Consider the following 23,438-nt stretch of genomic DNA (forward strand, 5'->3'; position numbering starts at 1 on the left):
AGAGCCTATAGCACAAGCTTTCCTCATGTCCTGCTCTCCCAGACCCACAGCTTGATAATTCTCACCTCAAGATGGCTGAGGACCTTCCTCTCCCCCACCTGCTCCACTCCTTCTTCCCCACTCCTTCCCTCTGATTGGCTCAACTAGGTATTTACACTTCCCTCCAGGATGGACATCAAGGTGTGATTCTTCTGGCTTCTTCATCTCCCTCCTAAACGTGGAGGTCAGTGGAGCTGGTATTACCATAGGTGACATTGAAGAGAAGGCAAATAAGACAGAGAAATGAAGGGTAAGTTAGAGAAGACCTCCTGGAGGAGATGTGACCATGATCTCAGTGCCTCTCAAGGCTGTAAACTCCTTGTGGACAAGGAACATGTTTACCAACTCTGTTGTACTTTCCCAAGCACTTAGTATCGTTCTCTGCACACAATAAGCACTCAATAAATATCATTGTTGATGATGCTGATGATGGCTTCAAAGGTGGAGAAAGATGTGGTCTTTTGGATGTGAGATGAAGGGAGTTCCAGTAAAAATGAGGCACAGTATGTAGGTCAGCTGGAGGGGAGTGAAAAGTGAAAGCTAGGGTATAGTTGAAGAAGAGAATGGATAGGTATTAGGGAAAGAGCTGAGTTCGAAGTCAATGATCAGGAGTTTCTGCTTGAAGCTGAGAGGGATAGGCACACACTAGTAGTTTCTGAGGAGTGAGAAATTGTGTTCAGTGTGACGTTTTAGAAAAATGATCTGAGAAGCAGAGTGAAGCATGGCCTGGAGAGGGGAAGAGACTAAAGACAGGGAAATCATTGGGGAGGCTGAAATGCATGGACCAGTGTTGTGTCTGGCTGGATGGAGGAGAAGGAACAGATTCTGGAAATGTTGTAGAGCAAGAACCGGCAGGATTTGGTGACCCACGGAATGTGCTTGTCGAAATAAAGGGAGGAATCGAGGATAAAGCTAAAGATGAGGACTTGAGAGATGGGGAGGAGGGTGGTTTTGTCAGTTGGGATGGGAAAGTGAGAAGAGGATTTGGGGGGAATGATGAACCTTTCAGTTTTAGTGCTTTTATTCTACAAAACTAGAGTCCAAGACTGTGAACTTCAGAATGGGGCTTGCTTCAGATTCTCAGCCAATCTAAGGTGGGGGAAACCAGCCGCTCACCTCTTCCGTTGGCCCAAATACTACTCTTCATCCAATCGCCCTGAATGGCTTGGTTCTTTGATCCCAGCTGACACCCACATTTGCCTTTGGTCCCAGAGCAGTGACCCAGCTCTGGGAGATTCTAGAGTAGAGGCCATCTCTGGGAGTCCCAGAAACAGAAGTCACATAGTCTCCATCTATGAGAAGAGCAGCAGCAGCATCATTATCTTTGAGAGGAGCCTCACGAGGAGGTCTCACAGAGCTGTTTCAGCTTCGTGGCACCCCGAAGCAATGGCTTACAACACTGACTACCTGGAACTGGGCCCAGCTTGGGCGTCTAGACTGTAAGCTCATTGTGGAGACGGAATGTGTCTGTTTACCATTACATTGTACTCTCCCAAGTGCTTAGTACAGTGCTCTGTTAGAGAAGCAGCATGGCTCAGTGGAAAGAGCACAGGCTTTGGAGTCAGAGTTCATGGGTTCAAATCCCAACTCTGCCAATTGTCAGCTGTGTGACTTAACTTCCCTGTGCCTCAGTTACCTCATCTGTAAAATGGGGATTAAGACTGTGAGCCCCACGTGGGACAACCTGATCACCCTGTAACCTCCCCAGCTCTTAGAATAGTGCTTTGCACATAGTAAGTGCTTAATAAATGCCATCATTATTATTACAAAGTATGTGCTCAGTAAACACAATTGACTGACTGACTGACTGACTCTCATATGAGCTCATAAACTTCCTCACTAATGCTGATTCTTAGGAACACGATTTGGGGAGATTCTGTCAGACATCCTCAGCTTTGATCTCCTCTTTTGACCAGTGACATTTTTTCAGCAGCTTTTTTTGATGGTACTTAGAGGTAGTAGCAGTAGCAGTAGTATTAATAGCAGTAGTAGTAGTATTGTATTTTTTAAGTCCTTCCTATGTGTCAAGCACTGTTCTAAGTGCTGGTGTAGATACAGGTTTATCAGGTTGGACCCCGTCCCCCATGGGGCTCACAGTTTAAGTAGGAGGGAGTCTAGGTATCGAATCCCCATTTTACAGTTGAGGAAACTGAGGCACAGGGAGGTTAAGTGACTTGTCCAAGGTCACACAGCAAGCAATTGGCAGAGGCAGGAGTAGAACCCAGATCCTCTGATTCTCAGGCCCAAGCTCTTTCCAATTGAGCTGATGTTGGTCCCAGAGAAAGAGGGAATCAGGCTCTGAGAATCAGGAAACTCGAGTGAACAGGTCCCCTTTCAATCTTTATACATTCTCTTCCGCTTAAAGCAGAAACTCCTAACCATTGGTTTTCAGGCATTCTATTATCTTTCTTCTTTTAACTTAATCACTTTTTTTCTCCAACTACAACTCAGAGCACTCTTCATTCCTCCTTACCTCAGCTTCTCACTGGGTGTTATTATCTACAGCCCTGTCTCTGACCCCTTGCTCACAGCTATCTTCCTATGGGGAACTTTCCCTTCCCCTTCCCAGCCCCACTAAAATCTGGCACGTGGCAGTACTCACCATCTCTAAAACCCTTCTGAAATCCAAACCCTTCCAGGAAGCTTTTCCCAATTAATTTTTTTTCTCCCCACATCATATCCCCCCAACTACCAAATGAACACTTTTGGACTGCCTCAGCAATTATGCAGAACCAACCTCCCATAACACTTCCTCACATATTAACAATAATAATAATTATATGCACACATATCCATAATTTAGGTATTTATATTAATGTCTGATTCCCCCTCTAGAATGTAAGCTCACTTTGGGTGGGGAAGGTGTCTCTCAGTTCTTTTGTATTATACTCTCCCAAGCACTTAGTACAGTGTTCTGCACAAAGTAAGTGATCAATAAATATGATTAATTGATCGATTGATTTGTTAAGTACTTGCTATGAGCCAAGCACTGTACTAAGCACTGGGGAAGATGTCTGTTTATTGTTGTATTGTACTCTTACCAGCATTTAGTACAGTGTTCTGTGCACAGTAAAAACTCAATAAATACAGCTAACTGACTTAGAGGCAGTGACAAGTGCCTTTTTAATGCATTTCTGAAAAGCAGTAATTATTCTCCCATCCCAAATCTTAGATATCAGGCAGCAGAGGATTTTTTTACTGTATGCTATGCTTGCAGCTGGAGGCTATTTATAAGGTTTGAGCATATCATTATGTTTTCCATTCGACTGATTCCATCTAATGGAGATCCGGGGCTTTGTTTCTGCTATATTATTTCCTAATGCGAAACAGCATGGCTTAGTGGAAGAAGAACGGGCTTGGGAATCAGAGGTCATGGGTTCTAATCCCGGCTCCACCACTCATTAGCTGTGTAACTTTGGGCAAATCACTTACCTTCTCTGTGTCTGAGTTACCTCATAGGTAAAATGGGGATTAAGACTGTGAACCCCATGTGGGACAACCTGATTACCTTGTATCTACCCCAGTGCTTAGAACAGGGCTTCACACATAGTAAGTGCTTAAAAAATACCATCAGTATTATTACTATCATTATTAGTGATGCTCAGGTCCCATAGTCTAAGAAAGAGGGAGAAGAGGTATTGAATCTCCATTTTGCACATGAGGAAACAGGCACAGAGAGTTAAGTGACTTGCCCAAGGTCACACAGCAGGTAAGTGGTGGAGCCAGAATGAGAACCCAGGTCCTCTGACTGCTAGGCCCTTGCTCTTTCCACTAGACCGCACTGCTTCACACATAGACTGTGAGTCCGTTGTTGGGTAGGGACCGTCTCTATATGTTGCCAATTTGTACTTCCCAAGCACTTAGTACAGTGCTCTGCACACAGTAAGCGCTCAATAAATACAAATTAATAAATGAATTGATTTGCATACCCTACTATTTAAGCACTTACTCATCCACATATTCCTTTTTCCGGCCTTGTTTTCCTCCTAACTGAAAAGTATTTTGTGTCTGTCTCCCCTATTAGAGCATAAAACCCCTTGAGAATAAGGACCATATTTTGTGCATTTATTGTACTCTCCCTAGCACTTAGTACCATGGTTGATTGATTGACTATGGAATTTATAAAATGCCTGTGTGCTAAGAATTCAAATGAAACAGTACCTGTCCAACCAAGAGCTTAATCTAAGCGGGAGAGAGGACATGCACAGAAAAAGGAAAGGTTGTAAACAAGCAACCTCCTACCAGGTCCCTTTCTATTCTCCATCTACACCTGTTCTCTTGGAGAACTCATTCGCTCTCATGGATTCCACTACCGTCTGTACACAGAGGTTTCCAAACTCAACTTCTCCGGCCTGACCACTCTCCTTCTGCTGTATTCATCCATTCATTCAATCACATTCATTGAGTGCTTACTGTGCGCAAAGCACCGTACTAAGCATTCATTCAATCATATTTATTGAGCTCTTACTGTGTGCAGAGCACTGTACTAAGGGCTTGGGAAGTACAAGTTGGCAACATATAGAGATGGTCCCTACCCAACAACAGGCTCACAGTCTAGAAAGGAGAGACAGACAAGAAAACAAAACATGTGGACAGGTGTCAAGTCGAAAGAACAAATAGAATTAAAGCTAGATGCACATCATTAACCAAATAAATAGAATATTAAATATGTACAAGTAAAATAGAGTAATAACAATAAAAGCAGACACAACCCTTGCCCACAAAGATATCTTATGATATGTCTTCAGGACATATCTACCTGAATATCTCACCGACACCTCAACCTAAACATGGCCAAAACTGAACTTATCATCTTCTCATCTAAACCCCGTCCTCCCCCAAACCCTGTCCTCCGCCTGATTTTCTTATCGCTGTAGGCAGTACCACCATCGTCCCTGTCTCACAAGCCTGCAATCCTCAACTCATCTCTCTTATTCAACCCACACATTCAATGTGTCACAAAATACTGTTGGTTCTACCTCCACAACAACAATAATAATAATAAGATATTAAATACCAAGCACTGTACTAAGCACTGGGATAAATACAAATAATCAGGTTGGACACTGTCCCTATCCCACATGGGGCTTATCATCTAAGTAAGAGGAAGTAGGATTTAGCCCCCATTTTACAGATGAGGAAACTGAGGCACAAAGGAGTCTAGCAACCTGGTCAGGATCCCACACGGCAGGCAAATGGCAGGGTCAGGTTTAGTACCCAAGTCCTCTGACTTCTACTCCCATGCTTTTTCCACTAGGACTTATTGCTTCATTTCTGTAGAATCTGCCCTTTCCTCTCCATCCAAACTGCTACCAAAATAATCTAAGCACTTATCCTATCCCACTTTAACTACTGCTAACCTCCCTACACTCTGCTTTTTCCTCCAGTCCACACTTCATTCTGCTGCCTGGATCATTAAAAAAAAATAAAAACAGTTTAGTCCCTATCGCCCCACTCCTCAAGGACCTCCGAAGCTTGCCCATCCACCTCTGTGCCAAACAGAAACTTCCTACCGTTGGCTTTAAAGCACTCAGTCAGTTCTCTCCCTCCTACTTAAACTTCATTGGTTTCCTACAAACCAAAGCACATACTCTGTTCTTCTAATGCAAACCTACTTTCTGTACCTCAGTCTCATTTATCCTTCTACCCACCCCTTGCCTACTTTCTCCACTGGGCCTGTAACTCCTTTCCTTCATATTTAACAATCCACCATTCTCCCATGTTTAAGACCCTCCTAAAATCACATTTACTCTGAGTCCTCCCCAGAATAGGCCCTTTATTTTCCCTATCCCCAATTCCCTCTGTTTCGATTATGGTATTCGATGTGTATTCCTTTGAGCACTTTGATACTCATCCTGGCCTTTCCGTATTTATGTAAAATATTTTTATTTCTCTTATCTGTAATCTATTTTAATATCTTTCTCCCCGGTTTATTGCACTTTCCCAAGTGCTTAATGCAGTGCTGTGCACACGTTATGTACTCGATAAACACCACTGATCGACTGATCTATTGATTTATTATATGGCCTTTTGCTGCAATTACTTGACTATAATCAGAACGTTAAGACACTTGGTATGCACTTCATCCCTGAACTCTTTCTCACTCATTGCACCTTTGGTCCCAGTGTGAACCCACCTGGCAGAAACAAAAGAATGCAAATGTCACCATACAAACCACTTTGACAGCAATCAATTCCTTAATGCAGGTTTTTGGTCCTGAAGTCTTGGTATTGAAACTTGCCGATTATTCTTAGTAGGAAACTTTCATCATCCCTGAGTAAGTATTACCTCGCCCATTAGTGGAACAACTGGAATTCCATTCACATGTGTTCCTACAGAAAAATATGTAAACGGTATTTGGCAAGTGTTCGAAAGAAATCAAATTAATCTCTCAAATAATATAATGATAATAATAATTATGGTATTTGTTAAGCACTTACTATGTGCCAGACACTGTACTAAGTACTGGGGCAGATACAAGCTAATCAGGGTGGACAGAGTCCCAGCCCCACCTCGTGGGGCTCACCGTCACAGTCTCAATCCTCATTTTAAAGATGAGGTAAGAGGGGCCCAGAGAAGTGAAGTGACTTATCCAAGGTCACACAGCAGACATGTGGCAGAGCTGGTATTAGAACCCAAGGCCTTCTGACTCCCAGGCCTGGGGTCTATCCACTAGGCCAATATTCATGCATTCATTCAATCCTATTTATTGAGCACTTACCGTGTGCAAAGCACTGTACTAAACACTTGGGAGAGTACAATATGACAACGAATGGACACAATCCCTGCCAATAATGAGCTCACAGTCTAGAGGGGGAGACAGACACTGATATACACAAATAAAAAAATAAATAAATAAGAAATAAACCATCCCAATGAAAAATGGTTAGCAGTAACTAGGAATTAGAGAACAGAACCAATCTCCCAATGTATCATTTATTTAAATAATTATCCTGCCCTTGAATAAATTTTATTTGGAATTTTCAAAGTCATGGGCCCAAGGTGTAGCCCACAAGACTCATGTAATTTTCACACTAAGAAAAAAATGGGAAACCCACTCTTACTGTAGCACTGTGTGGTATAGCCTTCTTTCTCCTTCAAAAAAAATACAAAAACCCCCCACAAAATCTGCATCACTTCTAAATTAAATAAAACAACAGAACACTTCATTATGTATTTTTAAGAAAGTTTGAAACTGTGCAAGAGACATGGGGGCATCCAAACCGTCTTTTCAAGGAATTGGCTTGAAAATAGACTGTGGACTAATGGCAATTGTGTCTGAGTTTTCTTTAAAATGTAACCTTTAATGTTGACCCTAACAGTAATACTGCATTGTATAAAAACTTTTCAGTATTATTACTATTTGCTCAGCTTCCCAAGTCCACACAGTGCTGTACCACACTGGCATCTCCTGTCCCTAAGGGCTGACTGTAAGATCTTTGAGGGCAGGGATCATGACTACCAACTGTATCATACTCTCCCAAGCACTTATTACAGTGATCTGTTCAAAGTGAATGCACAGTAAATGCCATTGATTACTTAACTGGCCACATAAGAGATCAATCAATCAATCAATCAATCAATCAATTGTATTTATTGAGCGCTTACTATGTGCAGAGCACTGTACTAAGCACTTGGGAAGTACAAGTTGGCAACATATAGAGACAGTCCCTACCCAACAGTGGGCTCACAGTCTAAAAGGGGGAGACGGAGAACAAAACCAAACATACTAACAAAATAAAATAAATAGAATAGATATGTACAAGTAAAATAAATAAATAAATAACTAGAGTAATAAATATGTACAAACATATTACATATAAACAGGTGCTGTGGGGAAGGGAAGGAGGTAAAATGAGGGGGATGAAGAGGGGGCGAGGGGGAGAGGAAGGAAGGGGCTCAGTCTGGGAAGGCCTCCTAAAGGCCTCCTAAGAGATAAGCTGGCAACCTACAATAGTGAATAAATGCAGAGGAGCTTTTTCTATTTAGAAGTTTCTGGAAAGTCCAAGACCAACAGTGACCCAAAGACTAATTCAGGTGAATGTGACAGATAAAATTTAAATGGATCCTTGGGAGAGTACAGGACATAAGGTTAAGTACCAATTGTTGAAATCGCACTGCCATTTTATTAAGAAGGAAATGTAATTGGCAGGCAAATGTTTAACATAAAACCTCATAGAAAATCAACTCATTTTAAGAAGGGGAGTGAGTCTAATGAGGAAAGTAATAACTCTGCTTTTGTTTTCTATCCACTCTGTTTGTTTTTCAAGGAAAGCTGTGTTTGTGGAGGCTAAGACTAAATGGGCAGGATAAATAGCTGAGTTACCTATTTACTAGGCAATTCTATCCATATAGACCACCAATCAGATTTAGGCCAAAAGCCTCCTCTTTATCCACAAGAACGCATCTTTTTCTGTCTGAATTACCCAGCTAATTGCTTTAATCCTTTGGTTTACTTCCTTTGTGTACAATGAACTGCAATAGTCTGCACATTAAGAAAGTGCAGATGTTTAATGTGCGGCTCACCTCCATATTTTGAAACTATGCCATCAGACCCAGGAGCTGGATATTTTTCTTGACACTTCCTGCAATGATGACTCAACAAGACATTGAGCTAATATATACATATATATATATTATATTTATATTATATGCATATAATAATGATGGTATTTGTTAAGCACTTACTATGTGCAAAGTACCATTCTAAGCGCTGGGATAGATACAAGTTATCAGGTTGTCCCACGCAGAGCTTACAGTCTTAATCCCCATTTTACAGATGAGGTAACTGAAGCCCAGAGAAGTTAAGTGACTTGGCCAAAGTCACACAGCTGAAAAGTGGTGGAGCCGGATTTAGAACCCACAGCCTCTGACTCCCAAGCCCGTGCTCTTTCCACTAAGCCATATACACAAACACACACACACACACACACACACACACATCCCTTTTTCCTCTCCTCCTCCCCATCCCCCCACCCTACCTCCTTCCCCCGCACTGCACCTGTATATACATTTGTACAGATTTATTACTCTATATATTTTACTTGTACATATTTACTATTCTATTTATTTTGTTAATGATGTGCATCTAGCTTTACTTCTATTTATTCTGATGACACCTCTCCACATGTTTTGTTTTGTTATCTGTCTCCCCCTTCTAGACTGTGAGCCCATTGTTGGGTAGGGGCCGTCTCTATATTTTGCCAGCTTGTACTTCCCAAGCACTTAGTACAGTGCTCTGCACACAGTAAGCGCTCAGTAAATATGATTGAATGAATATACACATCTATATAGATATAGGTATAGCTGTATATGTGTGTGTGTGCGCATATGCACACATGCAAGCATGCACACACGTATGGATGGATATTTATGAATATGTATGTATGATATATGGCATATAGTACACATATATGTATTATATATATACGGCTAAATAGATATAGGTATAGATGTATATATGTTTGTGTGCACACACACACACACACACACACACACACACACACACACGTACACATATATGTTCCCTGGCCCTTTTAAACCAGGTTTGATATTTTTGAAAATAGATGTTAGTAAATCGGTGCTACCATTTCTTAAGAATTCCCTCTACATGTTAATAAAAGTCAAAATGCTATAGAAATATGTTTCTTAGGAAAGTCACTGAACCATTAAATGGGAATAGAAATTTTACCTTTTAAATACCCTTGTCCTATCCATGGAAGAAAGGGACAGATAAAGCCAGATAAAAGTTGCAATTCAAGAAGCAGGCTAGTCATGGATGAAGAATAAATGCTTTATTTGGGTAACCAAACAATCTATAAATCATATTTATTAAGCACTTGCTGTGGTCAGAGAACTGTACTGAGTGCTTGGAAGAGTACAATATAGCAGAGTTGGTAGACACATCTAGACTGTGAGCCCGTTGTAGGGTAGGGACCATCTCTATATGCTGCCGATTTGTATTTCCCAAGTGCTTAGTACAGTGCTCTGCACACAGTAAGCACTCAATAAGTATGATTGAGTGAATGAGCTCACTTCCCTACAGGACGAGACAAACAAAATATAAATAAATAAATTACAGACGTGTATATGTGTTGTGGGACTAAAGGTGGGATGAATAAAGGATACTGTTTTACTGTTTTATTGTACTCTCCCAAGCATTTATTACAGTGCTCCGCACAAAGTACATTCTCAATAAATACAATGGACTGGCTAAAACATTAACTCAATTAGGAAAATTGTGAATCTATTTTTTCAAAGCATCTCTGAAGAGTAATAGATTAATTCCTCTGTCCAACCTCTTGGTTGTGTATTTAATGAGGCATGTGACTGTTAATGACTAGCTGACTTGCCATGTATTCTGGCACAGTGCACTGGCCCAATTCATAGAAAATGCTCTGAGTTCCTATCAGAGATTGTAGATTTGCAGTACTGGAAAATACTCAAGGCCATCTGACCCAAACCGTTGCTTTGTTAAAAGAAAGTGCCTCAATCATGCAACATATGTAACAGTCTATTCTTATTTAACAGTTCTCCAAGGATTGAGAACTATCCACTGTCAAGAGGGACAAATAATTTATTTTTCTTTTTGTGGGAACTCAGGCCAGTGAGGTCCAGAGGAAAGAGAAGGACTCTGGGAGGCAGAAGACACTTTCCCCTCACTGTTGACAGCACCACCATCCTTCCTGTCTCACAAGCCCATAACCTTGGCATTATCCTTGACTCTTCCCTCTCATTCAACCCACATATTCAAGCCATCACTGAATCCTGTAGGTTCAGCCTTCACAGCATTGCTAAAATCTGCCCCTTCCTCTCCAACCAAACTGCTACCACATTAATACAAGCACTTATCCTATCCCGCCTTGATTATTGTATCAGCCTCCTTGCTGACCACTCTACCTTCTATCTCTCCCCACTCTGGTCCATACTCCACTCCGCTGCCCTAATAATTTTCCTTCACAAACGTTCAGACCATGTTACCCCACTCCCTAGGAAACTCCAGTGGTTGCCCATCCACCTCCACATCAAACAAAAACTCCTCACCATTGGCTTTAAAGCACTCAATCATCTTGACTCCTCCTACCTCACCTCATTATCCTCCTACTACAATTCAGCCTGCACACTTCATTCCTCTAATATTAACCTTCTCACTATGACTCAATCTCATCTATCTCACCAATGACCTCTTGTCCACATCCTACCTCTGGCCTGTAACACCCTTCCTCCTCATTGACAGATAATTGCTCTCCCACTTCATCATCAATCGTATTTATTGAGCGCTTACTGTGTGCAGAGCACTGTACTAAGCGCTTGGGAAGTACAAGTTGGCAACATATAGAGACAGTCCCTACCCAACAGTAGGAGTCTTAATGAAGGCACATCTCTTCCAAGAAGCCTTCCCTGCCTAAACCCTCCTCTCCTCTTCTCCCACTCCTTTCTGTGTTGTTCTGACTTGCTCCCTTCATTCATTCTCCCTCCCATCCCCACATCACATAACTCTATATCTGTCATTTATTTACTTGTTTATTTATTTATGTCTCCCACTCTGGATTGTGAGCTCATTGTGGGCAAGGAATGTGTCTGTTTGTTGTTGTATTGTACTCTCCCAAGCGCCTAGTATAGTGCTTTGCACACAGTAAGTGCTCAATAAATACGATTGAATGAATGAATGAATATCTATTCGCCCCTCTACTTAATAATAATAATAACGACATTTATTAAGCACTTACTATGTGCAAAGCACTGTTCTAAGCACTGGGGAGGTTACAAGGTGATCAGGTTGTCCCATGGGGGGCTCACAGTCTTCATCCCCATTTTACAGATGAGAGAACTGAGGCCCAGAGAAGTTACGCGACTTGCCCAAAGTAACACAGCTGACAATTGGCAGAGCTGGGATTTGAACCCATGACCTCTGACTCCAAAGCCCGGGCTCTTTCCACTTAGCCACGCTGCTTCTCATGCCCCATGTGAGACCTGATTATATTGTATCTACTCCTTAGTACATCATAATACAGTGCTTGACATATAGCAAGGACTTAAAATCCACAAATCCAGATTCTAGCCCTGGATATCCAATTGGTTGGCCTGCTATGGGATTTGGGACAATTGGCTTAACCTCTATAAAATGGGGGAGAAAGGCAGCAAGTGTTTAATCTCTTAGATATTCAGCCCCTCTCCATGCCCTCCAACCTCCACCCTTATCTTCCAATTCTTTCGCTTCCCCCAACCTGTAATTTATTTTTCTTTCTGTCTCCCCATCTAGATTGTAATCTCCTTAAGGGCAGGGATAATAATAATAATAATGATAATAATAATAATGGTATTTGTTAAGAACTTACTATGTGCCATGCACTGTTAATAATAATAATAATGATGGCATTTATTAAGTGCTTACTATGTGCAAAGCACTGTTCTAAGCAAAGAGGTAGATACAAGGTAATCAGGTTGCCCCATGTGGGCTCACAGTCTTAATCCCCATTTTACAGACGAGGTAACTGAGTCACAAAGAAGTTAAGTGACTTACCCAAATTCACACAGCTGATAAATGGCGTAGCTGGGATTAGAACCCATGACCTCTGACTCCCAAGTCTGTGCTCTTTCCACTAAGCCATATTGCTCTATTAATTCGATTGTATTCATTCATTTAATCATATTTATTGAGTGCTTACTGTGTGTAGAGCACTGTATTGAGCTCTTGGGAGAGTACAAAGAGTAGAGAAGCAGCATGGCTCAGTGGAAAGAGCATGGGCTTTAGAGTCAGAGGTCATGGGTTCTAATCCCATCTTCACCAATTGTCAGCTGTGTGCCTTTGGGCAAGTCACTTAACTTCTCTGTGCCTGTTACCTCATCTGTAAAATGGGGATTAAGACTGTGAGCCTCCTGTAGGACAACCTGATCACCTTGTAACCTCCCCAGCACTTAGAACAGTGCTTTGCACATAGTAAGCACTTAACAAATGCTATTATTACTATTATTATTATTATTACAATACTGGAATCAACAGACACATTCCCTGCCCACAAGGAGCTTACAGTCTAGAGAGGGGGGAAGCAGATGTGAACACAAATAAATAAATTACAGTTTATGTCCATAAATGCTGTGGGGCTGGGAGTGGGGAAGAGCAAAGGGAACAAGTCAGGGTGATGCAGAAGGGGGTAGGAGATGAGGAAAGGTGGGGCTTAGTCTGGGAAGGCCCCTTGGAGGAGATGTACCTTCAATAAAGCTTGGAAGTGGGGGAAGTATAGTACTCTTCCAAGCACTTAGTACAGTGTCCTGAACACAATTAATATCATTGATTGATTGATTGCTCATAGACAAGTATAAAGAGCATGTGACTTGGATTTTAGTCCCACTCCGCTATGGGCTTGCCCTGTAAACTTGGGGAAGCCCTTGTGCCTCAGTTTCCTTCTTAACAACTCTGTGGTTGTTTTCACATCTTTAAAGTGGGAGTAGTATGTCCATTTTCCCTCATTCTTAGATTGTGATCCCAGTGGAGGGCAGGAACTGCATCTGCTCAAATTCTCTTGTATCTACTCCAGTCCTTGGCATAGAGTAAGTGCTTAATTCATTCATTCAAACATATTTATTGAGTGCTTACTGCGTGCAGAGCACTGTACTAAGTGCTTGATGAATATCACAGCTTGTCCTTTGCACTATTCTAGCAGGGTCAGCGGAATCATCATCATAAGAAAATATTTATAATATTAAAACATTGAAGGACAAAATGATTCGATTACCTGCCTCAAAGGGATATTCAGGGCACAAAAATCGATAGGAAAATAGATGGAAATTGATAGGAAAGTGCTTCGGGAAAACAAAAAGGACAACCAAATTCAAGTATTATTATCATCACATTATCCAAAATGTTAGGCTCTGATCTAGAAAATCACCTCCAATATCTTATTTATTGAGACTGCGAGAGTAAGGGGGCAGGTTACATTTTGGGTACTTAAATAAGCAAAGTAGAGAGATGAGGCAATTAAGATAATTTGACTTTCCCTCCTCCCTACCAAAGTATAAAACTCTTTGTTGGAAGAAAAAATGACATTTCACCCAAATTACCCAGGTTATTACAGGCAGTTGCTCCTCTTCAATCTTCATTTCATTCTGCCTCCAAAGATTTAACCTGAGTTTGTCTGTTCAACCTCAAAGGCTTTCTGTCTTAACCTGATCTGGGAAAACTGGAACAGTCACGTTCTTAATATTTCAGGGCTCTGTCCCATAATGGAGTCAAGATAGGCAGAGGTCCACTGATTATATCCACTATGGATTCATCTTGACAATGAAGGCTTGAGGCTGTTCTAATTTAATTAGTTAATCAGTAGTATTTCTTGAATGTTTACTGTGTGCAGAGCACTGGACTAAGCGCTTGGGAGAGTCCAATATAACACAATTGGTAGACACGTTCCCTACCTCCAAGACTTTACAGTCTAAAGGGGGAGAAAGATATTAATACAAATAGATTTTATGGGTTCAAAATAATAATTATTATGTGGTATTTGTTAAGTGCTTACTGTGTGTCAAGCACCATACTGAATGCTGAGGTAGTTAAAAGATAATCAGGTCCCACATGGGGATTGCAGTCCAGGTAGGAGGGAGAACAGGTATTGAATTCCCATTTTCCAGATGAGGGGACTGAGGCATGGAGAATCATAATAATAATAATAGCAATAATGGTATTTGTTAAGCAGTTACTATGTGCCAAGCACTGTTCTAAGCACTGGGGTGGATACAGGGTAATCGGGTTGTCCCAAGTGTGGCTCACACTTTAAATCCCCATTTTATAGATGAGGGAACTGAGGCACAGAGTTAAGTGACTTGCCTAAGGTCACACAGCAGACAAGAGGAGGAGCTAGGATTAGAACCCACATCCTCTGACTCCCAAGCCTGTGCTCTTTCCACTAAGCCACACTGCTTCTCTAAAGTTAAGTGACTTGTCCAAGGTCACACAGCAGGTATGAGGCAGAGTTGGGATTAGAACCGAGGTCCTCTGTCTCCCAAGTCCATGCTTTAATCATCAGGCCATGCTGCTGCTTGTGAAGGGATAGGTACAAAAGTGCTGGGGGGCTGAGGGTGAGATAAAAAAGGGTGCAAATCATAGAAGAGAGTGGGAGAAGAGAAAATGAGGGCTCAGTTGGGAAAGACCTCTTGAAGGAGGTGAGGTTTCCATAAGGCTTTGAAGGTAGGAAAATAATGGTCTATTGAATATTAATGGAGAGGGAGCTCCAAGCTAGAGGCAGGATTTGGGTGGGGGGTCAGTGGGGTGAAAGGTAAGACTGAGGTACAGTGCATATGCTAGTGTTAGAGGAGCTGTGTTGAAGTAGGAAATCTGAAAACTAAGGAAAGAGGGGACAAGGTGATTGTGAGTGCTTTAAAATCAATGATAAAGAATTCCTTTTTGATGCAGAGGTGGATGGGCAACCACTGGAGGCTCTTGGGAGTGGGGAAAATTGGACTAAATGGTTTTGTAGAGAAATGATCTGGGCAGCAGAATGAAGTATGGGCTGGAGTGGGGAGAGATAGGAAGTAGGGAGGTCAGCAAGAAGGCTGGTGCAGTAATCATGCAGGACAGGATAAGTGCTTGGATCAATCAATCAATCAATCGTATTTATTGAGCGCTTACTGTGTGCAGAGCACTGTACTAAGCGCTTGGGAAGTACAAATAGCAGTTCGAATGGAAAGGAAAGTGTGTATCTTAGCACTGTTTTGAAGATTGAGCTGACAGGATTTGTTGAAGGATTGAATATGTGGTTTGAATAATAATAATAATAATTGCGTTTATTAAGTGCTTACTATGTGCAAAGCACTGTTCTAAGCGCTGGGGAGGTTACAAGGTGATCAGGTTGTCCCACGGGGGGTTCACAGTCTTCATCCACATTTTACAGAGGAGGTAACTGAGGCACAGGGAAGTGAAGTGACTTGCCCAAAGTCACACAGCTGACAATTGGCGGAGCTGGGATTTGAACCCATGACCTCTGACTCCAAAGCCCAAGCTCTTTCCACTGAGCCACGCCGCTTCTCCGAATGGGAGGGATGAGTCGAGGAAATGCTATAGTTACAAGCTTGTGAGACAGGGGGGCTGGTGGTACTGTCTACAGTGATGGGAAAGTCAGGGGTAGGAAGACGAGGAGTTCAGTTTTGGAGAGTTAAGTTTGAGGTTATGCAGGGCGTCCAAGTAGACATACTGAAGACAGGAGGAAATAGAAGACTGCAGAGAAGGAGAAAGATCAGGGCTGGAGATACAGATTTGGGAATCATCTGCATAGAGATAGTATTTGAAGCTACAGGAAAGAATAATAATAATGATGGAATTTAGTAAGCGCTTACTATGTGCAAAGCACTGTTCTAAGCACTAGGGAGGTTATAAGGTGATCAGGTTGTCCCACAGGGGGCTCCCAGTCTTTAATCCCCATTTTACAGATGAGGTAACTGAGGCACAGAGAAGTTAAGTGACTTGCCCAAAATCACACAGCTGACAATTGGTGGATCCGGGATCCAGGATTTGAACCCATGACCTCTGATTGGGTATAGATGGAGAATAGAAAGGGACACAGAAGTCAGCGTTGGGAATCTCCTATAATCTCCCCCTTCTAGACTGTGAGCCCTTTGTTGGGTAGGGACCATCTCTATATGTTGCCGATTTGTAGTTCCCAAGTGCTTAGTGCAGTGCTCTGCACACAGTAAGCGCTCAATAAATATGATTGAAGGAATGAATTAGGGGATGGGAGGCATAAGGGGAGCCTGAGAAAGAAACTGAGAATGAGTGGCCAGAGGGATAGGAGGAGAACACGGAGAGGACAGTGTCAGTGAAGATTATGTTGGATATTATCTCCAGGATAATGAGGTGGTTGACAGAACCGAAGGCAGCTGAGAGATCTAGGAGGATTGGGATGGAGGAGAGGCTATTAGATTTAGAAAGAAGGGAATCATTTGTGACCTTTGAGAGGGCTGTTTCTGTGGAGCAAGGGGTGCGGAAGCCAGATTGAAGAAGGTCAAGGAGAGAACTGGAGGAGAGGAATTGGAGGCAGCAGGTACAGACAACCTGCTCAAGGAGTTTGGAAAGGAATTCATTCATTCATTCAATCGTATTCATTGAGTGCTTACTGTGTGCAAACCACTGTACTAAGCACTTGAATGATAAGAGGGACATGGGGCAATAACAGGAGGAGTCATGGAGTCATGGAAGTGTTTTTGTTTTTTTTTAGGATAATGGCTACCTGAGCATTCATTCATTCATTCATTCAGTTGTATTTACTGAGTGCTTACTGTGTGCAGAACACTGTACTAAGCGCTTGGGAAGTACAAGTTGGCAACATATAGAGACGGTCCCTACCCAACAATGGGCTCACAGTCTAGAAGAGGGAGACAGACAACAAAACAAAACTTGTGGTCAGGTGTCAAGTCATCAGAATAAATAGAATTAAAGCTTGATGTACATCATTGACAAAATAAATAGAATAGTAAATATGTACAAGTAAAATAGAGTAATAAATCTGTACAAACATATATACAGGTGCTGTAAGGAGGGGAAGGAGGTGGGGGGGGAAGGGAAGAGAGGAAAAATGGGGCTCAGTCTGGGAAGGCCTACTGGAGGAGGTGAGCTCTCAGTAGGGCTTTGAAGGGAGGAAGAGAGCTAGTTTGGTGGATGTGTGGAGGGTGGGCATTCCAGGCCAGGGGAAGAATGTGGGCCGGGGGTCGACGGGGGAACAGGCGAGCATGTTTTTAGGCAGTGGAGAAGAAGCCACTGAAGAGTGAATAATTGAAGATGGTGGTCAGGGAGGGGAAAAGGGAGAGGGTGTGAAGGAATGGAGTTGGAAGTGCAGGTGGAAGGGGTAGATTTTGAGAGGCAGCTGGGCATCTTCTTATGAGGTACTGCTAGGAAAGATGGGTGAGTTGAAGAAGGGGTAGGAAGAAAGAGGGACTGGAGAGGAGCAGGGGAAATTTTAGGGAGATCACACCAGATGGTTTCAATTTTCTCAGTGAAATGCATGGCCAGGTCATTAGGGGCACGAGAAGGAGCTTGCAGGCAGCATGAGGGTTTGAGGAAAGAGTTAAACATCTAAAACAACTGGTAAGGGCAATAAGCAAGAGAGTCCATAAGGAGTTAATTTAACCTGAATTACAATTTAATTAAGTGTAACGTAATTGTCAATGGAACATGATTTTCATTGTGAGAAGCAGCGTGGCTCAGTGGAAAAGAGCACGGGCTTTGGAGTCAGAGGTCATGGGTTCAAATCCCTGCTCTGCCAGCTGTCAGTTGTGTGACTTTGGGCAAGTCACTGTGCCTCAGTTCCCTCTTCTGTAAAATGGGGATTAAGACTGTGAGCCCCCCGTGGGACAACCTGATCGACTTGTAACCTTCCCAGAGCTTAATAAATGCCATTATTATTATTATATGCTTTGCCTGCAAAAGAGAGGTTTTAGGGTGGTTTCTGAGATCATTCTCCAAAACATTAATTGGGCACTTTTACTTTTCAGCAAATGAGAAAATGTTGCCCTTTTCTTTACCTGAAAGTGGATCTATTCATTGGGAAAATGCTAGATAGGAACATTACAAATGGCACTAATAACAATTTAAATAAAGTCTTTCAGACTGTTTTTCAGCGGACGGTGCTGTTACATTATATACGACATTGATCAGAATGCAATAGGCTCCCTCTTGAGGACGAATCTAATCACTACATACAATATATCCTCAAATAATAATAATAATAATAATAATAATGGCATTTATCAAGCGCTTACTATGTGTAAAGCACTGTTCTAAGCGCCGGGGAGGTTTACAAGGTGATCAGATTGTCCCACGGGGGGCTCACAGTCTTAATCCCCATTTTACAGATGAGGGAACTGAGGCCCAGAGAAGTTAAGTGACTTGCCTAAAGTCACACAGCTGTCACTTGGTGGAGCCGGGATTTGAACCCACAACCTCTGACTCCAAAGCCTGTGCTTTTTCCACTGAGTCACGCTGCTTCTCTGATGCCTCAAATGCCTTTTTTTTACTAATTAGACTTGTGAGTACTGTATCCAACGGTCTTATAGGAGAAGAGATCCAATTATGAGAGGAATGACGTTCACAGTCGTCATTCAGATAAGTTGATTTTCTTTAATTACGGGTTATTTTTAAGCAAAAAAATGCCAACGCAATAATGCCACAGTCAGAACTCTAAAATGCAAATGTTTCTTTTTCTTTCAATTATTTCTTCTCAGACTTTTTTATGGCATTTATTAAGCACTTGCTATGTGCAAAGCATTGTTCTAAGTGCTGGGGAGGTTACAAGGTGATCAAGTTAGGTCCATTCGTCTTTGCCAAGTTCCTTAGATTCTCCATATTCAACCTACATCCATGAGCAAGAAAATCCTTTGAAATAGCAGGCTAAGAACACGTCCTTGGACACTTCCTTCCCTCTTTAAGACAGTGTTATTGAATAGACACCGAGAAAATGCCTAAGAAATTGTATTTTTCCATATGTGTGCAAGTATATATGGGTACAATAGAAGGGTGCAGTCTACCTAATCTAGTACTCCCTGACAATGAAAGGCCAAACACAAGGATTTCTATCCATAATGTTCTTTGCTGTTTAACCTGGAGCAAGTCACTTAGCTTCTCTGTGCCTCACTTACCTTATCTGTAAAGTGGGGATTCAATTCTCTGACCACCAACTTAAGACTGTGAGCTCTATGTGGATTAGGGACTGTGTCTGACCTGATTATCTTGTGTCTACCCCAGCACTTAGAACAGTGCCTGACACACAGTAAGCCCTTAAGAGAAGCAGGGTGGCTCTGTGGATAGAGCCCGGGCTTTGGAGTCAAAGGTCATGGGTTCAAATCCCAGCTCCTCCACTTGTCAGCTGTGTGACTTTGGGTAAGTCACTTAACTTCTCTGGGCCTCAGTTACCTCATATGTAAAAATGGGGATTAAAACTGTGAGCCCCCCGTGGGACAACCTGATCACCTTGTAACCTCCCCAGCGCTTAGAACAGTGCTTTGCACATAGTAAGCGCTTAATAAATGCCATCATTATTATTATTATTATTATTAATAAATACCATTAAAAATTAGCCTCACAGAATCTATTTGCTGAACCAAATCTATGTATACTTTTTCCTGTGCCCACTTCTTTGTTGTTGAGCCCAAGGGAGCTGCAGTGGAGCATGATTCAGCCACTGACATCCCCATGTAAGAAGGAGACAAATAAGGGACTCTTGTTTTTAGTACGTAAAACAACACGATCTAATGTAAAGAGAATGGACCTGGAGTCAGAGGGCCTCAATTCTAATTCCAGCTCTGCCACTTGCCTGATGTGTGACTTTGGGCAAGTCACTGAATTTCTTTGTGCATCAGTTTCTCATCTGTAAAATGGGGATGAATATTCCTGTACTCCCTCTCTCTTAATAATAATAATAATAATGGCATTTGTTAAGCACTTACTATGAGCCAAAGCACTGTTCTAAGCGCTGGGGAGGTTACAACGTGATCAGTTTGTCCCACGGGGGGCTCTTAGTCAATCCCCATTTTACAGATGAGGTAACTGAGGCTCAGAGAAGTTAAATGACTTGCCCAAGGTCACACAGCAGACATGTGGCAGAGCAGGGATTCGAACCCATGACCTCTGACTCCACAGCCCGGGCTCTTTCCACTGAGCCACGCTGCTTCTCTTAGTCTGCGATGCCCCATGGGGGTTAGGAACTGAGTCTATCTGATTGGGTGGTATCTACCCAAATGCTTAGTACAGGGCTTGGCACATAGTAATGGCTTAAAAAATACCATTTGTATTATTACCTAAAAGCCTCTGGGCCCTTATTTTTACTCTTGCTGGTTACAAAAGACAGAACTTTCCAAATTTTCTAGTTTTTTTCACGCTGGCCAACACTGATTTTTCCCTTCTCTATTGCATCTGAAATGAATCCAATCTCACCTTGCCTACTTGTTTATAATAATAATAAGATAGACAATAATAATAAATTATTAAATAATAAATAACTAAATAAACTTATTACTGTGGTACTTGTTAAGTTAAGCACTTAATATCAGTCAAGCACTCTTCTAAGAACCGGGGTGGATACAAGTTAATCAGGTTGGACGCAGTCACCGTCCCACATGGGGCTAACAATCTAAGTAGGAGGGAGTAGGATTTAATACCTATTTTACAGATGAGGAAAGCAAAACATAAGGAAGAGATTGGCCCAAAGTCACAAAAAAGACAAGTAGTGGAACAAAATTCAAACCCAGGTCCTCCGATTCGCAGGCCTGTGCTCTTTCAACTAGGCCACGATGCTTCCTGCACTGTTCATGAAGTGCCCTAGGCTTCTGAGATAGTTGGAAAATGCATTTTATGCTTCATCAGGCTGGCACGGGGTGGAATTTTTCACAGTATAAGTGTTTTGAATCGATATGTTAACCTTCACTTTATAATTATTATATACTTCACTTTTTATAATATTATGTCAAATCTTGACCCTAAATGTTTCGGCACTGGACTTTTTTCACGGAGTCTTGAGGATTTTCTTCAAGTGTAATTCAAAGTTATACTAGATTTTATCTTGATATGTAGCTTTATGGCTGTTATAAACCCTTGCATATAGATTTTTTTAATAAGAAACTCTCACAGTTTGACAGCATATCTATATATCAAAATCTTATGCTTACAAGTGCAATCAAATAAAATAGAATATAGTTAAAACAGGGTTTTTCATACTGAAGAGATCCCAATCTACTTTATAAAGTAATATAAGAACTTGTACAGGGAAATGATGGAACCACTGTTACCTCAGCAGGAATTCACAGTATCTAAAAAATTAGATCTTTTTGTTGGGAAAAGGGGATATTGGGCAAGAATCAACTGTTTGTCCTTTATCAGAATCTACTGAAGCATGGGCAGTGTCTTGGCCATCATTTAATAATAACAAAATTAATAATGATAATAATAATAATAATAGTTGTTAGTGCTTACTATGTACTAGGCACTGTACTACCACTGGAATGGATACAAGCAAATCAGGTTGGACCCAGCCCCTGTCCCACAAAGGGCTCACAGTCTTAATCACCATTTTACAGAGGAGGTGACCAAGGCACAGAGTAGTAAAAGTGATTTGTCCAAGGTCACACAGCCTTCAAGTGGCGGAACTGGAATTAGAACCCATGACCTTCTGAATCCCAAGCCCATGCTCTATTCACTTGGCCATGCTGCTTCTCATTTCTGCCTACAATGTTGAATTTACCTGAGTTCCTTCTCTCAGATTACACTACCTTGAAGTAGTGTGGCCTAGTGGGTAGAGCATGAACCTGGCAGTCAGAAGGTCCTGGGTTCTAATCCCAGCTCTGCCACTTGTCTACTGTGTGATCTTGGACAAATTATTCACTTCTCTGGGACTCAGGTACCTCATCTGTAAAAGGGGGATTAAGACTGTGAACCCCATGTGGGACGTGGACTATGTCCACCTGACTAGCCCGGACATAAAGAGCCCAGGCTTTGGAGTCAGAGGTCATGGGTTCAAATCCCGACTCTGCCACTTGTCAGCTGTGTGACTTTGGGCAAGTCACTTAACTTCTCTGGGCCTCAGTTCCCTCATCTGTAAAATGGGGATGAAGACTGTGAGCCCCACGTGGGACAGCCTGATTACCTTGTATCCACCCCAGCGCTTAGAACAGTGCCGTGGCACTTAGTAAGCGCTTAACAAATACCAACATTATTCCTTCTAGATTGTGAGCCTGCTGTTGGGTAGGGACCGTTTCTATATGTTGCCAACTTGTACTTCCCAAGCGCTTAGTACAGTGCTCTGCACACAGTAAGCGCTCAATAAATACGATTGATTGATTGATTGATTGATTGATTGACTAGCCCGGACATAAAGAGCCCAGGCTTTGGAGTCAGAGGTCATGGGTTCAAATTCCTACTCTGCCACTTGTCAGCCGTGTGACTTTGGGCAAGTCACTTAACTTCTCTGGGCCTCAGTTCCCTCATCTGTAAAATGGGGATGAAGACTGTGAGCCCCACGTGGGACAACCTAATTACCTTGTATCCACCCCAGTGCTTAGAACAGTGCCGTGGCACTTAGTAAGCGTTTAACAAATACCAACATTATTCCTTCTAGATTGTGAGCCTGCTGTTGGGTAGGGACCGCCTCTATATGTTGCCAACTTGTACTTCCCAAGCGCTTAGTACAGTGCTCTGCCCACAGTAAGTGCTCAATAAATATGATTGAATGAATGAACGAACTTAGTAAAGTGCCTTGGGCATAGTAAGCACTAAACAGGCAGCATAAAAAAAAAAAACTTGTCAGTCCCCAAGTCACTTGCCTCTTCTATTCAGAGCATAGCTCACATCCAGAGTTCCTCCAATAAGTAATAGAGAATAATTGACAAGAGAATGCAAGGAAAACCAACATTCTGCTGTGTCAGTA

The sequence above is a fragment of the Tachyglossus aculeatus genome, chromosome 1 (genome assembly GCF_015852505.1).
Source record: "Tachyglossus aculeatus isolate mTacAcu1 chromosome 1, mTacAcu1.pri, whole genome shotgun sequence".
Taxonomy (NCBI): domain Eukaryota; kingdom Metazoa; phylum Chordata; class Mammalia; order Monotremata; family Tachyglossidae; genus Tachyglossus; species Tachyglossus aculeatus.